This window comes from Myxine glutinosa, chromosome 14, assembly GCF_964187855.1.
Source record: "Myxine glutinosa chromosome 14, kmMyxGlut1.1, whole genome shotgun sequence".
NCBI lineage: Eukaryota > Metazoa > Chordata > Myxini > Myxiniformes > Myxinidae > Myxine > Myxine glutinosa.
In genome coordinates, this window is record NC_136274.1 from 39417037 (window position 1) to 39440284 (window position 23248).

The 23248-nt window shown below is 45.7% G+C and overlaps 1 protein-coding gene across 2 annotated transcripts in view; it reads left to right on the plus strand.

Moving 5' to 3' along the window:
* The first annotated feature begins 3105 nt into the window (after window positions 1-3105).
* Window positions 3106-23248, plus strand: part of LOC137439661 (coronin-1C) — an 81618-nt gene continuing 61475 nt past the window's right edge. The window contains exons 1-2 of one of the 2 annotated variants that reach the window (XM_078768034.1): window positions 3515-3565; window positions 11674-11782. The gene's annotated coding sequence lies outside the window, so the exon portion shown is untranslated. Of the gene's footprint in view, window positions 3566-11673; window positions 11783-23248 lie in introns of both variants that reach the window. The other variant, XM_068135631.2, reaches the window with a different exon arrangement.

Sequence of the window (23248 nt, forward strand, 5' to 3'; positions counted from 1 at the left end):
GGGGGCACTGCAACAGCGGGAAACAGGGGTCACTGTACCAGCGGGCAACGTGGGGGCACTGCATCAGTGGGAAACGAGGGGCACTGCAACAGCGGGAAACAGGGGGCACTGTACCAGCGGGAAACGTGGGGCACTGCATCAGTGGGAAACGAGGGGCACTGCAACAGCGGGAAACAGGGGGCACTGTACCAGCGGCAAACAGGGGGGCACTGTTGAATCTGTGGGAAATGGGGGGCACTATATCGGGAAACTGGGGGGCACTGCATCAGTGGGAAACGGTGGGAACTGAATCATCGGGAAACGGGGGGCAATGAATCATCGGGAAACGGGGGGCACTGTACCAGTGGGAAACGGGGTGCACTGCATCAGTGGGAAATGGGGGGCATTGCACCAGCAGGAAACTGGGGGCACTGCATCAGTGGGAAACGGGGGGCACTGAATCAGTGGGGAACGGGGGGCACTGAATCAGTGGGAAACGGGGGCACTGAATCAGGTGGGAAACGGGGGCAATGAATCAGTGGGAAACGGGGGGGGGGGGGTACTGTTCCAGTGGGAAACGGGGGGCACTGAATCAGTGGGAAACGGGGGGCACTGAATCAGTGGGAAACGAGGGGCACTGAATCAGCGGCAAACAGGGGGGGGCACTGTTGAATCTGTGGGAAATGGGGGGCACTATGCGGGAAACTGGGGGGCACTGCATCAGTGGGAAACGGTGGGAACTGAATCATCAGGAAACGGGGGGCACTGAATCATCGGGAAACGGGGGGCACTGTACCAGTGGGAAACGGGGTGCACTGCATCAGTGGGAAATGGGGGGCACTGCACCAGCAGGAAACTGGGGGCACTGCATCAGTGGGAAACGGGGGGCACTGAATCAGTGGGAAACGGGGGGCACTGAATCAGTGGGAAACGGGGGCACTGAATCAGTGGGAAACGGGGGCAATGAATCAGTGGGAAACGGGGGGGGGTACTGTTCCAGTGGGAAACGGGGGGCACTGTACCAGCGGTAAACGGGGGAGAGCACTTAATCAGTCAGAAACGAGGGGCACTGAATCAGTCAGAAACGGGGGGGAACTGAATCAGTGGGAAACGGGGGGCACTGTACCAGCGGGAAATGGGGGGCTGCATCAGAGGGAAACGGGGGGCACTGAATCAGTGAGAAACGGGGGGCTCTGTACCAGCGGGAAACAGTGCACTGTACCAGCGACAAACAGGGCGGCACTGCTGAATCTGTGGGAAACGGGGGGCATTGCATCAGCGGGAAACAGGGGGCACAGAATCATCGGGAAACGGTGGGCACTGTACTAGCGGGAAACGGGGGGCACGGAATCAGTGAGAAATGGGGGGCACTTCATCAGCGGGAAGCGGGGGGAACTGAATCAGAGGGAAACGGGGGGCACTGAATCCGTGGGAAATGGAGCGCACTATATCGGGAAACTGGGGGGCACTGCATCAGCGGGAAACGGGGGGCACTGCATCAGCGGGAAACAGGGGGCACTGTACCAGCGGGAAATGTGGGGCACTGCATCAGTGGGAAACGAGGGGCACTGAATCAGCGGCAAACAGGGGGCACTGCTGAATCTGCGGGAAATGGGGGGCACTATATCGGGAAACTGGGGTGCACTGTACCAGCAGGAAACGTGGGGGGCACTGAATCAGTGGGAAACGGGGGGCACTGAATCAGCAGGAAACGGGGGGCACTGAATCAGCGGGAAACGGGGGGAACTGTACCAGCAGGAAACGTGGGGCACCGAATCAGCGGGAAACGGGGGGCACTGGATCAGCGGGAAACAGGGGCACTGAATCAGCGGGAAACGGGGCACTGAATCAGCGGGAAAAGGGGGGCACTGAATCAGCAGAAAATGGGGGGCACTATATAGGGAAACTGGGAGGCACTGCATCAGCGAGAAATGGGGGGCACTATATCGGGAAACTGGGTGGGGCATTGCATCAGTGGGAAATTGGGGGCACTGAATAAGTGTAAATGGGGGGCACTGAATCAGTTTAAATGGGGGGCACTGGATCCGTGGGAAACGGGAGGCACTGCATCAGTGGGAAACGGGGCCACAGAATCAGCGGGAAATGGGGGGCACTGCATCAGCAGCAAATGGGGGGCACTATGTCGGGAAACTGGGTGGGGCATTGCATCAGTGGGAAATGGGGGGCACTTAATCAGTGTAAACGGGGGGCACTGCATCATTGGGAAACGGGAGGCACTGTACCAGCGGGAAATGGGGGGCACATAATCAGTGGGAAACGGGGGGAACTTAATCAGTGGGAAACGGGGGGAACTGAATCAGTGGGAAATGGAGGGCACTATATCGGGAAACTGGGGGGCACTGTACCAGCGCGAAACGGGGGGCACTGCATCAGCGGGAAAAGGGGGGAATTGAATCAGCGGGAAACGGGGGGAATTGAATCAGCGGGAAACGGGGGCCACTGCATCACTCGGAATCAGGGGGCACTCAATCAGCAGCACAGCTGCAGCTGATGCAACCAGCAGCCAAAGGCTGCACACGAAATGATAAGTGTTATCCCTTCCTTTGACGCCATATTTGTCCCGTAATATTTGTCCATCTTGCTCTGGTAGCCAAACAACACTTCGGATCCTCGTGTCGGTCGTGATTCCAACGGTTTGTGCATACAGTGTGCCGTAGCTTGCTCTCGTAGCCATCTTGGGCTACGTATTTAAATACGTAATTATTTAATACGTAATTTAAATACGTAATTTAAGTATTTAAATACTTAAAACTTCTGAACTTATTTAAATACCTTTATAAATGACTCATAGCTTCAGGAGGCTCCCCTGACCTCCACAAGGGGGCGCCGCCCCCTCACCCCGCAGGCGGACATACGGTGGCCACCTTGATTCCTGCCTAAGTGTCCCATGTGTTTTTGGGGACACCCTGCCTTTCATGTGCCTCTTTAAACTTTCTGTAAACAATTCCGAACGGTTTGCACCTCCATGATGAATTGCACACAACGAAAGCAGCCCGTCATTTATATCCGCAGGACTTTTCCCACTCAATTGCAAAACAATTGATCACGTGCAACCTGAGCGCCGCCATTTTCCAGTGTACATGTGCATACGGCGCGTGCACGGACAACGCCGCCAAGCACGCACCACGTGACGTGCGCCGTCACGTGTCGAATGCCGCTGGAAATGGTCCGTTAAAGAGCGCGTGTAATTGTCGTTACGTTCACATTCACGTATTCAGGAATGACGTATTGGACATAACGTCGGACGTGTTTAGCGATAGCGCCGTCTGTGAGAGAGTCTCGTCAAATAGTGAATGTTCATGTTCCCCTGATGGTTGTTCATTCTTACAAATTTCTCTCTGTGCTTTGCTCATTGGTTGCGAGCCAGTCTTACGTAATGACGTACGTCGTACGGTCACCGAAAACGAGCGAAGTGACCCGCGCGTTGCGTATTGACGTAGCGGCGCTTGAGAGCTTGCGTAATGACGTAACGAGTGTGTGGGTGGGGCGATGAGGAAAAGGCGTTGGGTGGCGACGCCGGTTTGGAGATTGCTGGAACAGCGCGGAAGCAATTTCGCATCTCTCGGTACGTACCTTCAGCTTCCTCGCTCGAATGCCTTTGCATGAAGCGATCCGAATGGCCGCCATTTAGTCGGACCGCGTCCTCTCGGCACGGACGGGTTGACGTTGCATAAACTATAAAGTTAATGCATTTGTAACGATTAGCTGGGAATTCCTATGGCGTCATGTGTTCTCGTACCGCGCCCTGGTACACACGGTTACGGATATGGATGGACGAGCAGTACTCGGAACGAAAAATGTGCATCGTGTCCTTGCACTGAACGTAGTGATTACACGACGACAGGATGACGATGGCGACGGCGACTCTGTTACGGTTACACCAACGGCGGCTATTCCGACTCGCACTTTTTCCCTCACCATTTGGACGTTTTCGACGGCTCGAGGCATTTGGGGTGCGGGCCTTGTCTTAGGCGGTGTATTAATGAATCTGCGTTGTTGCACTCCGTGTCGATTTATTTTGGGTGGGGTTTGATGACTGACTGGATCGCAAAAAGTCTCGCGTATGAAATGGAGCTGAAGCTGAACATCAATGGTGGATTGATGCTTCCTTGGTTGGTTGAGTGTGGGTGGTGGTGTCCTCTTGGGCCTGTATTCCATAGCTGGACCCCCATAGTGGACTGATGTTCCTTTAGTTGTTTGAGTGTGGTGGTGTCCTCTTGGGCCTGTATTCCATAGCTGGACCCCCATGGTGGACTGATGTTCCCTTGGTTGGTTTAGTGTGGTGGTGTTCTCTTGGGCCTGTATTCCATAGCTGGACCCCCATGGTGGACTGATGTTCCCTTGGTTGGTTGAGTGTGATGGTGTCCTCTTGGGCCTGTAATCCACAGCTGGACCCCCATGGTGGACTGATGTTCCCTTGGTTGCTTTAGTGTGGTGGTGCCCTCTTGGGCCTGTATTCCACAGCTGGACCCCCATGGTGGACTGATGTTCCTTTGGTTGATTGAGTGTGATGGTGTCCTCTTGGGCCTGTATTCCATAGCTGGACCCCCATGGTGGACTGATGTTCCTTTGGTTGGTTGAGTGTGGTGGTGCCCTCTTGGGCCTGTATTCTACAGCTGAACCCCCATAGTGGACTGATGTTCCCTTGGTTGGTTGAGTGTGGTGGTGTCCTCTTGGGCCTGTATTCCATAGCTGGACCCCCATGGTGGACTGATGTTCCTTTGGTTGTTTGAGTGTGGTGGTGTCCTCTTGGGCCTGTATTCCATAGCTGGACCCCCATGGTGGACTGATGTTCCCTTGGTTGGTTGAGTGTGGTGGTGCCCTCTTGGGCCTGTATTCCACAGCTGGACCCCCATAGTGGACTGATGTTCCTTTGGTTGGTTGAGTGTGATGGTGTCCTCTTGGGCCTGTATTCCACAGCTGGACCCCCATAGTGGACTGATGTTCCTTTGGTTGGTTGAGTGTGGTGGTGTCCTCTTGGGCCTGTATTCCACAGCTGGACCAAAGTTATTGCTTCGTCCGTTTGCCAGTATCGGACGTGTACGTATCACGTCTAGATATTAAAGAAACAGGATTGCCAGCTTTCTGTTGGATCTATTTGCAATAATCAGTTAAGACATTTTAACAGCAATTTAAACTCCAAACACCACGTTTTATGACTTTCCTTTTACTTTTTCTACAAGAGTTTGAGGCTCATGGAAGAATAAGGTTGAGCTGGGTGGGGTACAAAGTAAAATGTTTGTTTTGTTAAGTTATCTCAGGCTCATGAAAGATCTTGCACATATATCAAATGATCTTGCACATATATTCCTCCATGGTGGACATATATAGATCTTGTACACACATATTCCTCCATGGTGGACATATATAGATCTTGTACATATATTCTTAGCTCTTACACGAGCCTCGATCTTGCATACAAAAAAAGAAGAAAAAAAAAAAGCAGTACAGGACAAGGATATTGGTAGACCTCTACTTTCTGTTACAAAGACATCAGTATTTCAATTCCATCAATGGATCAATTCAATTTGAATTGATCAATTAAATTGGTTTCCATCAATGGATTTGAACTTGGGTTCCCTGCATCACCATAGAGCTTCGTTCAGTTGGACACACTTGCTAGCCAGACCAAGTTATTACTCCCGCCAGGGAGTAATGCATTCGATTGTGTCCGTCCGTGTGTGTGTGTCCGTGTGTTTGTGAACAAGATATCTGGAAAAGTTCTGAACGGATTTGGATGAAAGTTGGTGGGAACAACTAGTCAGCCCTTGGGCTAAGGAAGAATCGATTCGTTTTTGGTGAAGCTCAGGATATTATTCTGGATCCAGGAATTATTTTGGGAATTTTTAAAAATGTTTTATTGCATTAAAGCTTTTATTCTTATTCTTAAATGATGTTTTTCTCCTCTAATTCCGAGATGTATCAAAATAAATTCTCTGACAGTTAGGGCCTACTTTCTTTTTCATTTATTGTTTTGGGGAGAGGGGATGTTAAACAAAACGTATTATTCCAACTTGACCCACGGCGGAGTATGCGCTCTACTGAGTGGCGGTCTAGTTTAAACTGAATTGCAAAATTTATTGTAACCAATCAAAAAGCTCATCGATGTGTGTGTCATCCCTCGGACGGACGTTAAACTGGGTGTCCCTTCTGCTATAATTGGTGGAAGTTGAAGATGTCAGTGTCTTTCGCGAAGAATCGGCATGTTATCGCCAACACCCTGAACAATTTCCAATTTCCAAGTTACTGCCTGTACTGAAGATGGCAAATAGTCTGGAGTTTTTGCAGGTTCCTTTTGCGTGCATGCAAACTGCTCTGAGAAAGAAAATCAATTTTCGTGCAATTATAAGAAAAGCCTGGTGTTGGGCTAGCGGCTAAGGTGCCGGCTTAGGATCCCAGGATCCTGGGTTCGAATCCCGGTCGATCGCTGAATTAACGTCAGGGGGGTTGACTCAGCCTGTCATCCTTCCGAGGTCGACTAATTGAGTACCAGTACACTGGTAATTCCCTGCTTGTCGTAAAAGGCGACAAAAAGGGTTGGCGGCAGGAAGGGCATCCGGCCGTAAAACATTGCTTCAAAAAGGGGACCAAAAAAACAACAACAACAACAACAACCACGGTCCCCGAAAAAGGCCAACCCCCGCTTTGCGGGGAAAAATGGCCTCTAAATGTGTTTTTTTGTTTTTTTGTTTTTTTTTTACAAGAAAAAACTTGAAGTGTTAGATTTCTCCTAAAAACCTAAAACAGTTTGTTTATATTGGGCAACAAGATACTCCAACAGACAGAGGGGATACCCATGGGTTCACATCCGGCCCTTTTATTTGCATCTTTGTTCCTGCACATGTATGAATCTGATCGGGTCCAGAACATGTGCAGAAATACACTAACTGCGCGAATATGTGGAAACATGTTTAGATCAATTGATGATTTACTAGTAATTAATGATATATTTGTATTTGATCAACTTCATGATATGATATATGTCCAAAATAACTCTAATAAAAAGGAAAACCAAACTCCCACTTCAGTTTCTTTTTCGAATTACAAATCGATATCGATAATAATAAATTTCACACCAAATTATTTGATGAAAGAGAAGCTTTCCCATTTCGCATTGTACGAATGCCTTTCTTGGACAGTAACATGCCTAACTAGAACGGCACTTCGACGTCGACTGATATGCCTCCACCCACATTATTACATCATTAAACACTTGTATCAAGTTTGATTTAAATCCATTCAGCTGTGCCCAATTTAGCACATTTTTGCCCCACATGACCTCTGACCTTTGACCTATTGACCCCCAAATTTAATCGGGGTATGTTTACATCATTATACATACCTGTACCAAGTTTTAATTTAGATCCCTTCAGCTGTTCAAAAGTTCTTACATTTTTACCTGACATGACCTCTAACCTTTGACCTTTTGACCCCAAACTGTAATCAGTTCATGTTTACATCATTATACATACCTGTACCAAGTTTTAATTTAAATCCCTTCATCTGTTCACAAGTTCTCACATTTTTACCTGACATGACCCCTGACCTTTGGCCTTTGACCTCGGGAACCCCAAAATCTAATCAGCTAATATTTACATCATTATACATATCTGTACCAAGTTTGAATTATATCCCTGTAGCCATTCTCAAGTTATAAACCTATTACAGACTTTGACTTTTAACCTTTAACTTTTGACCTCTTGAACCCAAAATCGAATTGCTTGATCTTTACAATATTATACATACCTGTACTAGTGTACCAATTTGAATTAGATCACTTCCAGCCATCAGGTTATAGACCTATTACAGATTTGACCTTTGACCTCTTGACCCCAAAATCTAATCAGTTCATCTTTACATCATTCTACATCAGTATACCAAATTTGGTCAGAATCCCACCACTGGTTCACAAGTTATCGTGGTAACAGTATTTTTTTTATACCTAAAATGACCTCTGACCTTTGACCTTGTGCCCTCAAAATCTAATCCGTTCATACCTGTGCCAAGTTTGATGAAGATCCATTTAGCCGTTCTCAAGTTATCGCGGTACGGAAAACTTATCATGGACAGACGGACGGACGGACGGACGCATAACTTGAAAACATAATGCCTCTGGCGACTTAGTCAACGGAGACATAAAAAGCTATTCTATGGTAAGGTTGGTTACGGGAGAAATAATTAGGACTGAAAGAGCAATCACACACGTCACTGAATTTATCAATAGATTAAAACAACGAGTTGGATATTTATTAACAAAGCGCTGAACTTATTAATAGATTAAAATAACTTGTCAGATATTTTTTTAACAAAGCACTGACCTCTTTAATATATTAAAAGAACTCGTCAGTTATTTTTTTAACAAAGCACTGAACCTATCAATAGATTAAAACAACTAGTCAGATATTTATTAACAAAGCACTGAACCTATCAATAGATTAAAACAACTAGTCCGGTATTTATTAACATAACACTGAATTTATAAATAGATTAAAACAACTAGTCAGATATTGATGAACACATCACTGAATTTATCAATATATTAAAACAACTAGTCCGGTATTTATTAACATAACACTGAATTTATAAATAGATTAAAACAACTAGTCAGATATTGATGAACACATCACTGAATTTATCAATATATTAAAACAACTAGTCCGGTATTTATTAACATAACACTGAATTTATAAATAGATTAAAACAACTAGTCAGATATTGATGAACACATCACTGAATTTATCAATATATTAAAACAACTAGTCCGGTATTTATTAACATAACACTGAATTTATAAATAGATTAAAACAACTAGTCAGATATTTATTAACAAAGCACTGAACGTCTCAATATATTAAAACAACTAGTCAGATATTTATTAACAAAGCACTGAACCTATCAATAGATTAAAACAACTAGTCCGGTATTTATTAACATAACACTGAATTTATCAATAGATTAAAACAACTCGTCAGACGTTTACTAACATAGCACTGAATTTATCAATAGATTAAAATAACTAGTTAAACATGAAGCTATAGTTACCAGTTTAAAACAAGTTTTCTTTCAGATCATAAAACAACACCAAATGAATTTTCACGTGGAGCCTGTGGCTGCTGGTTGCATCATCACTGGGAGTGTGGCTGTGCCACTGATGCGGTGCCCTCCTGTTACCAGTAAGCTGGTAATCATTTTGCCGACCTTAGAGGATCACAGGCTGAGTCAACCCACCTGGTGTTGCTTTCAACGGCATGACAGGGCCTCAAACACAAGACCCTAAGATCTCAATTCAACCACTTTAACTGTTCGGCCAACACCAGGCTTAATATGAATCTATCTATAATTCCAGTAATCTCTGTCTGTACGTTTGTACGTTTGTACGTTTGTCTGTTTGTCTGTGACCGCTGTTTCTCGACAACTACCGGTCCGATATACTTGAAACTTGCCAGGTATATTGCTGGGGACCCGAGGATGTGCCTTTTCAAGGTTTTAAATTAATCGGACAAGTACTTACCGAGCTATGGCGATTTAGCCGTTCGCCGTTCGCTTTGGCGTTGCGAATGGACCAAACCATTCATGTAAATAGAGGGGGGGGGGGGGTTCTGTGGTCGTTCGCTTTGGCTTTGCGAATGGACCAAACCATTCATGTAAATAGAGGGGGGGGGTTCTGTGGTCGTTCGCTTTGGCTTTGCGAATGGACCAAACCATTCATGTAAATAGAGGGGGGGGGTTCTGTGGTCGTTGCGAATGGACCAAACCATTCACATCGAATCATCGAATCACATCGAATGGACCAAACCGTTCGCTTTGGACCAAACCATTGCATGTAAATAGAGGGGGGGGGGTTCTGTGGTCGTTGCGAATGGACCAAACCATTCATGTAAATAGAGGGGGGGGGGTTCTGTGGTCGTTACTGCCACGTGGTTTCAAAGTTTTTTTTTGTTGTTGTTGTTTGCACGCATGTTTTTTTGCACCCACGTACGGGCACGCCCTAGGATGTTTACACACACACACCCCTACACAAATTTTTTTTTTTTTTTTTTTTTGGCAAGGAACGGGCACCCACGTACGGACACGTCCTAGCTTATATATAGTACGGGCATGCCCTAGTAATAATAATGTTATTAATGAAATATTTGTATAAATCCATTTTGGTGTTGGCTTAGCTGTTAGGGTGCTGGCTTGGGATCCTAGGATCCTGGGTTCGAATCCCGGTCGATCGCTGAATTAACACCAGGGGGGTTGACTCAGCCTGTCATCCTTCCGAGGTCGGCAAATTGAGTACCAGCTTGCTGGGATGAATGATCATGGTGTGTACCCCGATTCAGAATAGGCACACTGTATCCCTGCGCATCGTAAGAGGCGACCAAGGGTTGGCGTCAGGAAGGGCATCCAGCCATAAAAACATTGCCTCAAACAGGGAACCATGATTGTCATGGGGCCCGCAAGGCTATCCCCTGCTCTAGCCGGGAAAATGGCCTTAAAACGATCATTCATTCATTCATTCATTTTCAGTGGTTGCTGGGAGACGGTGCTGAAGAGTAGAAAATATGTTAAAAATGACGGTTTAAGTATTTGAATAACAGTTTTCATTCAGTGGAAAGTTTGTTTGACATGCTGGTTGGTGGACATGTTATTATTTTTAATATGTGGTGTGCATCATTTGATGTATGGTATTGTCATGTAATGGAACATGTGCTGAGAGTTATAAACATGTGATAATAGATTAAATCTTCGAGCAAGAAACGTTTGAATAATGAAGTTGCATTCATGGGTTGATTGTAACTCAGGTATTGCTACTTTGCCCTACTATTTCGCCATCATGGTGAAGGCCATTGTTGTCCAACTTGTCACGTTGATTGTACCGCGATTGACACATTTTTGGCCGGTCTGGTTTTGCACGAATTCCGAGAAATGCCAAACCCATGATCCTCACCCACAGAGCATTGCTTGCAATGTTGCTTCGATTTATTAAACGTGGGAAGAAACTCCGAATTGCTTGTTGCGTGTCGATGCGCACCTTGCAACGTTGTGTAGTTTTTGTTGCTTTTCCAGTCATTTAGCGGTAGAAAATGGGCATGATGGAGTCGGCTATTTGCAATTGCCATCTTGGCTTTGGGAACCTCCCCGGAGTATAAGCAGACAAATGGATACATACTGCCGTCATTGTGAATAAATATGTTTCTCAGATGATGCCTCTTTGGGGTATATCCGCAGAGAGCTTTGCCAGAAAAACGCGTTTTTCAAGAGGTGTGCTCGGTTTCTTTCAGAGCCAAGAAAAACCCTGTTTATTTATTTTATTCGTTCGATCCAGGGCCTCCTTTTCCTTTTTCTGTGCATGGGTTTTCTCTAAAGTCTAAAGAGTTGTCTGTATTACATAATTTAAGTTGTTGGTAAAAATTGCTGCAGTTTTTTTTTCTTTTTTTCTTTCGACGTTAGTTTATCTGTGGAAGTCAGCTTGCCTCAATCTGTGTAATGTTAGGTTGTGGTTTTGTGAAGTTGCTCATAATCTGTTTCCCCTTCGTAGTCAACCATCTAGACTTTGCACTGGTGTGGTGTAGATAAATTTTTTTTTTTTTCCATAGCCAGCCTTCAACACTTTAAAATTGACGGTATTGTATTTATCTTGACCTTTGGCGTTTGCAATTTTGTGAGGTGCATTTGTTCTGACTCTAGGTCTGACTTTTGTGAGGTGCACTTGTCTCGTCTCGGTTCCATTCCCAACCCACTACGCTCTCGACTCCAGAGTTAGCCGGTTGATCCCACAGCGCCTTTCACGAAGTCGGTGAGTTATCCGCAGAAACCTGAAAAAATTCCAAAATGTCGTTCCCCAAACAGCTCTTGTCAACTGTCAGGCCCAGTCATTCAGTTCCAGAAAGACTTGGTCCCAAAGCTTTACACAGATAATAATTGGGGCCATTAAAGTAAGTAGTACCAGTAGTAGTAGTAATAGTATTTTGTCAGGTGCATAATTGTTGCCAAGAATGAAACTCTTGGACCGTTTCATCCTTCAGTCTGTATTCTGGCTAATTGCCCCCATTGCCATTTGGTTTTCAGCTCAAGGAATGGATATAATGGGACAATTGCTCTGTTGTTTTCTTATTTTCTTGTTATTATTAAATTTAAATTATTTTTCCCCTCTTCACTGGAATCTAGCAGATTTGGGGACTTGAGGACATTTTATTTATTTAGTTAATATTTATCGTTGTTTTGTATGGAGCCTCTGGCTGCTGGTTGCGTAATTTTTCTGGAAGCGCAGCTGTGCCACTGATGCTTTGCCCTTGTTACCAGTCCGCTGGTGCTCATTTTGCCCACCTTGGAAGGATGATGGGCTCGGTCAACCCACCTGGTGTGTATTTAAAGGCACGACAGAGGGCTCAAACTCAAGACCCTAAGATCTTAAGCCAGCCACCTTATCCATTAAGCCAACACCAGGTTTTAACTTGTATAAATTTATAGTGATGCTGCAATCTCCTGATCTACAGACCCTCGTGCTAGTGTATGAGCCTTGACTTTTTATTTTTTAACAACCCCACTTTACAACTGCTGCGTTTTGACTCGCACCTTTGTGTTTATTGATTACTCTCACGAGGCCTGAAACACCTTGGGTGATTTATGCGCCAGTGACTTCAGAGCCAAATATAAGTTGGTGTGCACAGATCTCTCTATTGAGATCGACCCAGTTTTCTTCTTCTTCTTCGTTCCTTTTTTTTCCCCACTTGCATTCAATTTTGAAATTGAGCTTTCTTCTTTTTGTGCAAGTGGCAATGCTGTGCTGTCGGTGGAGCTGGCATGATGGCCTTTGGTAAGACCTTCGAGCTATTTAATGTTTGATTCCTGAACCAACTACAAACTTTTACTCCCCTTGTTTGCGACATGGCCTGGCATCGATAAGTGTGCTATTTTGCTATTTTTGTGGAGGGCGTTGAACTGGATGTCCCATGGATTAAGCAGCATTTGTTTAATTATATAATGAGGTCGTTTATATTTTTATTTGTTTATATTGTTGCGGATATGGCATTTGGCCTCCATATCCGCTTGTAAATATTCCCCTATTTCCCCAATACTCCCCAACTATCCCCAATCCCCCATTCCCTAGTCCCATTGTCTGTAAACAACACTCTGTAGAACCGACCTTCCCCTTTTTCCCCCATTAAATGTCGTGCCCAGGTCCACCGCATCTCACGTAGACAACTTTCGGACATCTTGCTAGTTATTCTTAGTCTATGTCAGTTAAGGACTCGTTTCCATTAATTCTGACTCTTCGTTGCACCAGAATGTGATCGTATGGCACCAGTAGTGAGTTTAGGACCTTCCCATACCTCCTCCCATCTTCTTCCCCAAACAACAACTACAACAACAACAACAACAACAACAACAACTACAACAACTACTACAACAACTACAACTACAGAGGGGGGCGGCGCGGCGCGGGGAGTGTGCGTCCTCACTCCGGCTCGCTTAGCCGCCATTACCCATGTGCGCCGACGGGGTTACCACGAAGGGGCTGCCTGTCGGCCCCTCGTCAAGGGCGGAGCCGGTAACCCCCGCACCCAATGAGAAGCAACGGGCCGATTCCATCTGGGGCGGAGCTAACGAGCCGAGGGCGTGTCACTCCCCGCCGGATATACGCAGCCACTTACCGGACGTGACGTAAGATGCGCCTCAGCCACGAAAGAGAGAACCAGACGCCACCTCGAGCGCTGTGAGACCTCCCGCATCTCTGGACCGGACCGGGTCGATTCTGTCCCTGAGCCAAGGTGCACCTTGAGCCATCGAATACCCGCTTTCCTTGCCATCAATCCCCGTGTGAGTCAGTTTTGTCCTGTTTATCTGTTGTCTGTCGGGGCTAGTATAAGACCGTGTCTAAGTGCCTATCTTCCTATGCTGTCCCTCTCATCCCTGTAATCTAACCTTCCGCCATATTATAACCTCCTCCGGAGGTCTTGAGAACCGTATCCCTGGTGTCGTGTCATTTTAATCCCAGCCGTTGTGTCCTTTTCCTTCATTGATCTAGCGTAGCGCGACTCGGCAACGTTCGAGTATAATCGGGTAAACGTGCAGACGCGGTCATACCAAACCGCTCGGTAAACCAACATCCACAACCGCGTCTGTAACAATATTTAAAGAGAAGAGGGAGAGGAGGGGGTCTTATTGCAAACTCTTTTCATGACGGTGGAATCCTCTCCTTTCATTTGTCCAATCAAGTTCTTCCCTTCCAATCCTTTGAAATGGTGGGCCAACGCCATTTTATGTTATTCCTGTTCCTATTCCAGATCTTTTTTTTTTTAATATTCACACACTATCCTCTTCTAACCACCCACACATTTACACATTTGTAGTTTGTCAGCCTTTCCTGTTTGCTCACATGTTTCTTATCTAATTGGCCTACTTGGTTCCTCTGTCTCGTTTTTGGGCCGGGCTATTTATGCTTCCTGTGTGTTTGTTCATTCCTTCTCCATTTCTTAGGCCTCGATCTGATTTTTTAAAGTTTTTTGTAACCAAACGAATATTTTGGTGCTATTGAGACTACTTTGCTTCATGGAGAATGCCATCCATCTTGGATTAACCACCTTGTGTATTTCATCTGATTGTGCTTGATTTGTAACCAAATGTTGTATTCTTCAATGCATGTGCATTATTTCCAGTCTTTCATGCATCTTCGCCATGTTGCACAGTAATGCAATTCTTTTATTCTTTTTTTTACCCTCGCCTGAGGAGAAGGTATTGCATTTGAGGCCGTTTGTCTTTGGTTGTCTGTTTGTTTGTGTTTGTCTTTTTTTTTTTTTTTTTTTGTATACAAGATCGAGGCTCGTGAAAGAGCGAACATTAATCACACAGAAAGACAAACCGACACATAAAACATATAACATGGGGAGAGGTAGACAAGATGGGGAGTGAGGGGGGTGGACACAAACACAACATTTGAGAACAGGGACATCGAGAGATCTGTGGGAGGGAGAGGGCTTTTGGGAGGGGGCATGGGAAGGGGGGGGGGGGGCGGGAGAGGTATAAAACATGTGGACACTGCAAGGACTTCCAGGAAAGAAGTTGAAGTTGGAATTTAAAAAAAAGTGGATCTGGGGTGAATTAGTGGGGGTAGAAAAGATCAAGGTTTTCGATGTGGAGATAAGAGATGGTGGTAAACAGCTGTTTTAAAGACCTGGAGGGAGGAGTGGGATTGAAGAGAGTGAGCGAGTTTGTTCCAGAGACGGGAGAAAAGAGGAATGAAAGAGTGAAGGTGAGCAGAGAGCCTAGATTTCGGCAGTTTAACCATAAGAGGGTTGTTGGCAGATCTTGTGCGACCTGTAGGAATATTTGGGGGACAGCACAGATAGAGCTGGGGGAGCAAGGCCGGAGAGGAGTCGGTAGAAGACAGAAAGACCACCTACCTACCTGCCTGCAGTGAGTGAGTGAAAGGCCCTCGGAGATAGCTTCACCGCGGGAGATTCCAATGATTCTGAAAGCTTTGGTTTCAACAGCGTGAAGCTGAGCTAGGTGTGAGGCAGGAGCACCGACCCATAGGGGAGAACAGTATTCCATTGAGCTGCGGATGAAAGCCTTGTATGTGGTGAGGAGCTCAGGTGTGCCAAGGAAGGACTTCACACGACAGAGGATGCCCAGTCAGAGACTGGCTTTGGAGGCCAGCTTGGAAATGTGGTTTTCCCAGGAAAGATCATGGCAGTTAGTGAGACCCAAAAGCTTGAGCGACAGAACTTCTTGGAGAGGTTTGTTGAGAAAGTAGATGGGAGGGTTGCCCAGTCGGTCTTTTCGGAGAGACATAGTTAGTGTGAGATTTGTCAGGATTGAAAGACATGTTCCACTTGTTTGACCAGTCTGTGATTTTGTCCAGGTCTTCAGAGAGCGAGGAGGCTGCAGACTGCCGATATGAGGGAAGAGGAATGGAGCCCCAGAGAGTGGAGTCATCAGCAAAGAGATAGAGAGGATTTTCCAGAGAGTCGGAGAGATCATTGATAAAGACTAGAAAAAGCGCAGGGCCCAGAACACTGCCTTGGGGAACTCCAGCCTGAACAGGAAGGGGAGATGAGAGAAATCTATTCTATGAACAGGAAGGAAGGGGAGATGAGAGATGGAATTCTATGAATCTATTCTATGAACAGGAAATCTATGAACAGGAAGGGGAGATGAGAGAAATCTATTCAGGGCCACACGTTGACTATGACCAGAGAGGAAGTCTGCAAGCCATGCGTGGAGATTTCCATGGATACCATGGGAGGAGAGTTTGGTGAGCAGAGCGGGGTGCCAGACCGTATCGAAGGCACGTGATATGTCGAGGGAGACGGCTCTGATTTCCTGTTTGGCATTGAGGACCTCCATCCATTGTTGAGACAGCAGAAGCAGCATGTCCAGAGTAGAATGACCTGGTCTGAATCCAAATTGATGATCAGACATCAAGCCATTGGAGAAGAGGAAGGATTTGATATCCGAAGCAATGATGGATTCCATGACTTTGCTGTTAATTGGGAGCAGGCTGATTGGTCTGTTGTTGCAAGGATCTGTTTTAGCACCTTTTTGTGTAAAGCGGTAATGTTTGCTGATTTACAAGATGCTGGCAGATGACCTTGAGCAAAAGAGAGGGTGAAAAGAACAGAGAGAGGGTGAGATAGAGTGGCAGAGCAGGATTTTAGTTCCCGTGGGCTGCTGCCGTCTCGTCCAGTTGCAGAATCAGAGTCGAGGTTTGACAAAAACATCTCCAGCTTGTCAGGAGAGAAGGACACAGAGTCCAGGAGCAGTTGGGTTCGATTGGGTATGGTGAGAACAGAGAGAGATGGGTTTGGGACACAAGATTTTGAGGCAAACACAGAGTTGAGGCATTCGGCTTTGTCACGTGCGGTGTCAACTGTGTAGCCATTTGAGCTAAGGGAGGGGATGGAGGGGGAACAAACACCAGAAACGGATTTGACCAGACGCCACCAGGATTTGGAGGAAGGAGACAGGTTTGAGAGTTCATTCTTGAGTGTGGAGAGATAGTGCTTCCTGGCACTCCTGAGGGTAGACACACACTTGTTCCGAGCTTGGTGGAAGGAACTGAGATTGCCTTCAGTTGGATTAGCCTTCCAAGAGGCAAAGGCAAGTTGTTTCAGGGCAACTGCCTCACCACAAGATTCAGTGTACCATGGACGGGAGGAAGGGTAAGACTTGAACTGAAGACGAGATGGGATAAATCTGTGCATGAGAGAGAGCAGTTTGCTTTGGAAGAATTCCCAGGGAGAATTGATGTCAGAGGCAGTGGAGATGGGAGACCAGTCCAGATGATTGATGGCTGCTTGAAGACCGTGCCAGTCGGCCTGAGTGAAATCCCAGACTCGTCGACGCTGAGGAAGCTCTCTGAGAATGGCCAGAGAGATGTCCACTTTAACAAGCACATGATCAGAAGAACCGATTGGAGCAGAAGAAGAGCAGCAGGCATTTGCAGGGAAGTTTGTCATAACCAAGTCTAGAAGAGAAGATACTCCATTGACTGAGATCCGGGTCGGGAAATTGACAGATTGTGTCAATCCCAGAGAGTCACAGAAGTCCTTTTCTGAGGTGCTATGACTGGTGAGAGAGGGAACCCACACCCAGCCAGCTGGCATGATGACAGTTGAAGTCGCCACATATGAGGAAGGGAGAGTTGGGATGAGTGGATGGAAGTTGGTCCATGTTGTCAGACAGCAAAATGTAAATGGAGTCATCACTGTTTGGAGGATGGTACAGAACGCATAAGAACAAAAGGTGGGAGCGGAGAGGAAGCTGTAACCAGAGGTACTCCTGGGGGTGAGGTGGAGAGAGGGCAGTGCAAGGAGAGTGAGGAAGAGAGTTTTTGATAAAGATAGCAACCCCACCGCCAAGACGAGGCTCAGGTCTATCATACCGGAGGAGCGAGTAATCAGGAATAGGAATTGAGGAATTTTGTTTGTTTGTCTGTCTTTGTTTGCCCTGTTTGTTTGCCCTGTTTGTTTGCCCTGTTTGTTTGCCCTGTTTGTTTGCCCTGTTTGTTTGCCCTGTTTGTTTGCCCTGTTTGTTTGCCTTGTTTGTTTGCCTTGTTTGTTTGCCCTGTTTGTTTGTCCTGTTTGTTTGCCTTGTTTGTTTGCCCTGTTTGTCCTGTTTGTTTGCCCTGTTTGTTTGCCCTGTTTGTTTGCCCTGTTTGTTTGCCCTGTTTGTTTGCCCTGTTTGTTTGCCCTGTTTGTTTGCCCTGTTTGTTTGCCCTGTTTGTTTGCCCTGTTTGTTTGCCCTGTTTGTTTGCCCTGTTTGTTTGCCCTGTTTGTTTGCCCTGTTTGTTTGCCCTGTTTGTTTGCCCTGTTTGTTTGCTCTGTTTGTTTGCCCTGTTTGTTTGTCTTTGATTGCCCTGTTTGTTTGTCTTTGTTTGTTTGTCTTTGTTTGTCTGTTTGTTTGTCTTTGTTTGTCTGTTTGTTTGTCTTTGTTTGTTTGTCTTTGTTTGTTTGTCTTTGTTTTTTGTCTTTGTTTTTTGTCTTTGTTTTTTGTCTTTGTTTTTTGTCTTTGTTTGTCTGTCTGTTTGCTGTTTATTTGCCTGTCTGTCTGTTTGCTGTTTATTTGTCTTTATTTGTCTGTCTGTTTGCCCTGTTTGTTTGCCCTGTTTGTTTGCCCTGTTTGTTTGCCCTGTTTGTTTGCCCTGTTTGTTTGCCCTGTTTGTTTGCCTGTCTTTGTTTGCCTGTCTTTGTTTGCCTGTCTTTGTTTGCCTGTCTTTGTTTGCCTGTCTTTGTTTGCTTGTCTTTGTTTGCCTGTCTTTGTTTGCCTGTCTTTGTTTGCCTGTCTTTGTTTGCCTGTCTTTGTTTGCCTGTCTTTGTTTGCCTGTCTTTGTTTGCCTGTCTTTGTTTGCCTGTCTTTGTTTGCTTGTCTTTGTTTGCCTGTCTTTGTTTGCCTTTCTGTCTTTGTTTGTCTTTGTCTGTCTTTGTTTGTTTGTCTGTCTTTGTTTGTCTGTCTTTGTTTGCCTTGTTTGTTTGTTTGTCCACACAGAATAAATATGATTTTCTCTGCAACAGTTTGTACAATTTAAAGAATAAATTACCATAGGTGCAACTCCACCTTTAGAATTTTTAGCCGCGTCGCATACGCTGGTCATAGAGTGCCCTCTGCTGTTGTTGTTGTTGTTCTTCTTGTTCTTCTTGTTCTTGCAGAGAAGACAAAACCTCAAAGCTCCACCCATTCTGGGAACCATAGCTCCACCCATTCTGGGAGAGGCTTCATATAAACAAATATCCACCATTTTATTAACTCGCATAGCTTTGAGGCCTGTTTTGTAGGCCCGTGGTGTCTTCCTCTCTCACACAGTTTTATTTCAAATCAAATTCGATATATCATTTCATTTTTCACAGTCGCTAACATAGTTTTAGACTCGGTTGAAAAAAAACGGGAAGAAAATCCGATGAAAGTTGCCCTTTATAGAACGAAATGAATTCTCAAAGGCCTGTAACTTCAAGTCCATTGAGATATATATTTTTAAATCGCGGCATGGTCAGTCATACACCGCCCGAAATAAGAGACGGGAAAATGCCGAGATATATATATTTTGTTTAAATCGCGGCATGGTCAGTCATACACCGCCCGAAATAACAGACGGGAAAATGCCGAGATATATTAAAAATTCGTCCATTTGATGACAATCGTCACGATGAAATATTTAATTTATACGTCACAATAATGTGGAGAGAGGAGCATAGCTTCGTTCACGTGTCGCCACACACGGGAAATTGCCGAGATATATTTTTTTAAAATCGCGGCATGGTCAGTCATACACCGCCTGAAATAACAGCCGGGAAAATGCCGAGATATATTAAAAATTCGTCGCCACACACGGGAAATTGCCGAGATATATTTTCACTTTGCACAAAAATAACATCAAGTAATCGAATCAATAGGAATGTCCTGTGCCTATAACATCGACGTTATAGGCACAGCTGCATCTAGGCATTGTGTAACATCGACGCGGCTTTTGTTTTAATTAAAACTTTTTGTACTTGTTTATGATAATTATGACGTCATAGGTCATATGGTATTAACCCTGGTGTTGGTATTAACCAACATTGTATGGTATGGTATTATTTGTTGGTATGGTATTTATGGTATTTGTTGGTATGGTATTTATTATATGGTATTATTGGTTGGTATGGTATTAACCCTGGTGTTGGGCTAGCGGCTAGGGTGTCAGCTTAGGATCCTAGGATCCTTGGTTCGAAACCCGGTCGATCGCTGAATTAACGCCAGGGGGGTTGACTCAGCCTGTCATCCTTCCGAGGTCGGCTAATTGAGTACCAGTTCACTGGTAATTCCCTGCTTGTCGTTAAAGGCGGCAAAAAGGGTTGGCGTCAGGAAGGGCATCCGGCCGTAAAACATTGCTTCAAAAAGAGGACCGAAAAACAACAACTACCACGGTTCCCGAAAAAGGCCAACCCCCGCTTGCGGGGTAAAATGGCCTCTAAAGGTGTTTTTTTTTTTTTTATAGGTCATATGGTATTGGTGCCATCTGGGAAAAAACGAAAAACTTTGCACCTCGATAATCTATATCTCCGAAAGCATTGCATAGAACAAATTGAGACATTGCTCTTTGTAAAGAACTCTCCATGGGGAATAAAATATGTTAATGATGTCATGGGTGCCTCCATTATGACGTCATAATTCGACAAGTACAACACTTCATCCAATCAAGATGAAATATGTTGAGCATTATCTGGGGATAAATTGTTGGAGAAAAAATAAAGATGACTTCATCAGTCAGTGGTTCGGCTGCCATATTTGTTTTAACACAAGTCTTAAAAACCATTGAAAACACGTCCTGGCGATGGTCTGCAATCTCATTGCTCTTTCTAGTTTTAACCTTTGCTTTTTAGCTCACCTGGAACGTGGTTCTGGTGGAGCTTATGAGATGGTGCATGAATATGAATGATCGTTTAAAGGCCATTTTCCCCGCTAGAGCGGGGGTTAGCCTTGCGGGCCCCATGACAATCATGGTTCCCTGTTTGAGGCAATGTTTTTATGGCCGGATGCCCTTCCTGACGCCAACCTTTGGTCACGCTCTTACGATGCGCAGGGATACGGTGTACCTATTCTAAACCGGGGGTACACACCGTGATCATTCATCCCAGCAAGCTGGTACTTAATTTGCCGACCTCGGAAGGATGACAGGCTGAGTCAACCCCCCTGGCGTTAATTCAGCGATCGACCGGGAATCGAACCCAGGATCCTAGGATCCCAAGCCGGCACCCTAACCGCTAAGCCAACGCCAGGCTAGGTGCTGCCAACGCCAGGTGCATCCGTCATATTTTTATGAGGGGTATTGCCCCTACTTTTCATTGTGTGGCTGGTTTGACTGCTGAGAGGGTATGCGCACTCACATATGAGCTCTCTAGCTTGGGTTTGCATGTCGACCCTGCTATAAACTGCCATGCTGGTATTGCACATGCAGTGCAATGATTTGTGGATTTGTCTACTGTACCACAAAAAAAAAAAAAAAACACCTTTAGAGGCCATTTTTCCCCGCAGAGCAGGGGTTGGCCTTTTTCGGGAACCATGGTTGTTGTTGTTTTTTTTGGTCCCATTTTTGAAGCAATGTTTTACGGCCGGATGCCCTTCCTGACGCCAACCCTTTTTGCCACCTTTAACGACAAACAGGGAATTACCAGTGAACTGGTACTCAATTTGCCGACCTCGGAAGGATGACAGGCTGAGTCAACCCCCCTGGCGTTAATTCAGCGATCGACCGGGATTCGAACCCAGGATCCTAGGATCCTAAGCCGGCACCCTAGCCGCTAGCCCAACACCAGGGTATGTCTGTACCACAGATGATCGTTAAACCAGGTATCCCATCTGCTAGCCTTAATTTGTCGACGTTAAAGATCCCTGACACAAAGAGGAGGCGAGTTATCGCCTGCACCCTGGCAATATTCAAAATTATTGCTCTAATCTACAGGGGGCCTGCACCAGTTATATGGCAGTGCTCTTAACGGTGATGAAAAGCAGTAGCCACGCACTGCATACAAAATGTTGTTTTTCTTGTACAGGAACAAGGGTTAGGTAAGAGCAAGGTTAATTACATAAGTGGGACAAATGTTGAGGGCATGGACGAACAGGAAAAGATGAGGGGAGGATGGCAGGAAGCTAGCAAATAAGATGGTGGCGTTAGGATAGCTTAATGGGGGTAATAAGTGTCATGGGTCAGAATTAGGGATGACATGAGAAGGTGGCACAAGGCTTGCTTGAAGGTGGTTGCATGGATGGGTAAAAGTGAGGGATGAAAGAGTTGAGATGTGCAGACATCCTGGGTTTTTGGAAGTTTAACCAGGATACCAGTTACAAAAAAGACGCGTACATCCTGGAGATTCTGTGGCGGGACGGAGGACTGAGAGCACAAGGAGCAATCTTACTATAATTCACCAAATGTCTGTCTGTCTGTCTGTTTGAAGGTACCGTAAAAACTGCCGAACCGATCGCAAAGATATTTTGGGTGGATAATCCTGGGATCTCCAGGAGTAAAATAGGCTATTTAGTTTTTCCAATTTCAGCTTTGGTCTCCAGCATTCTCAGGTTTGGACTCCCGCATAACATTCGCGTTCACATAACGTTCATTGTTCTCATTGTGACGATGTTGTTTTCGCGGGTGCCGCACAAACGGCTGCACCGATCGCTGCACAGCTGCACCGATCGAACTCGGTGACCTCGGACAAAGACCTTTTATAAGGACACGGGTTGAATCCCTGCTTCAGAGAATTCTAACCCATTTCAACTGAAGGAAACACGTATTGGGAGTACATACGACATAGCGATTGTGAACACGATTATCGATCACGATTCACGATCACGATCATCACGATCATAGTGTATCGATCACTGTGGGACATTTGGTGAATTATAGCAAGATACTGTTTATATTTTGATGATTTGCGTGTGATATGATTTAACGGATGTTTATATGAATCATTTAAAATAAAATAAAGCTTTCAATTTCTGATATTTTACCTTTTCATTTGGGCCTCCCAATTGAAGCCCCGCCCATAGGGCGGGTACCGTTGCTGGTACTGGAGAATAGACTGATGGTGGAAAACAAAAAAACACTGACCTGCCTGTGATGTGAGGGCAACAGACCGTGTGCTTCTATCTCAGCACGGCAGATCCCTATAATTGAGAGTTTAAGATTCCAAGGAATGTCGGAGAGATGGATGTGATGCTGTCACGCCAGCATGTAGCAGAGGGCAGTACTCCATTGGACTACTGGCAAAGGCCTTTTAGACTACAA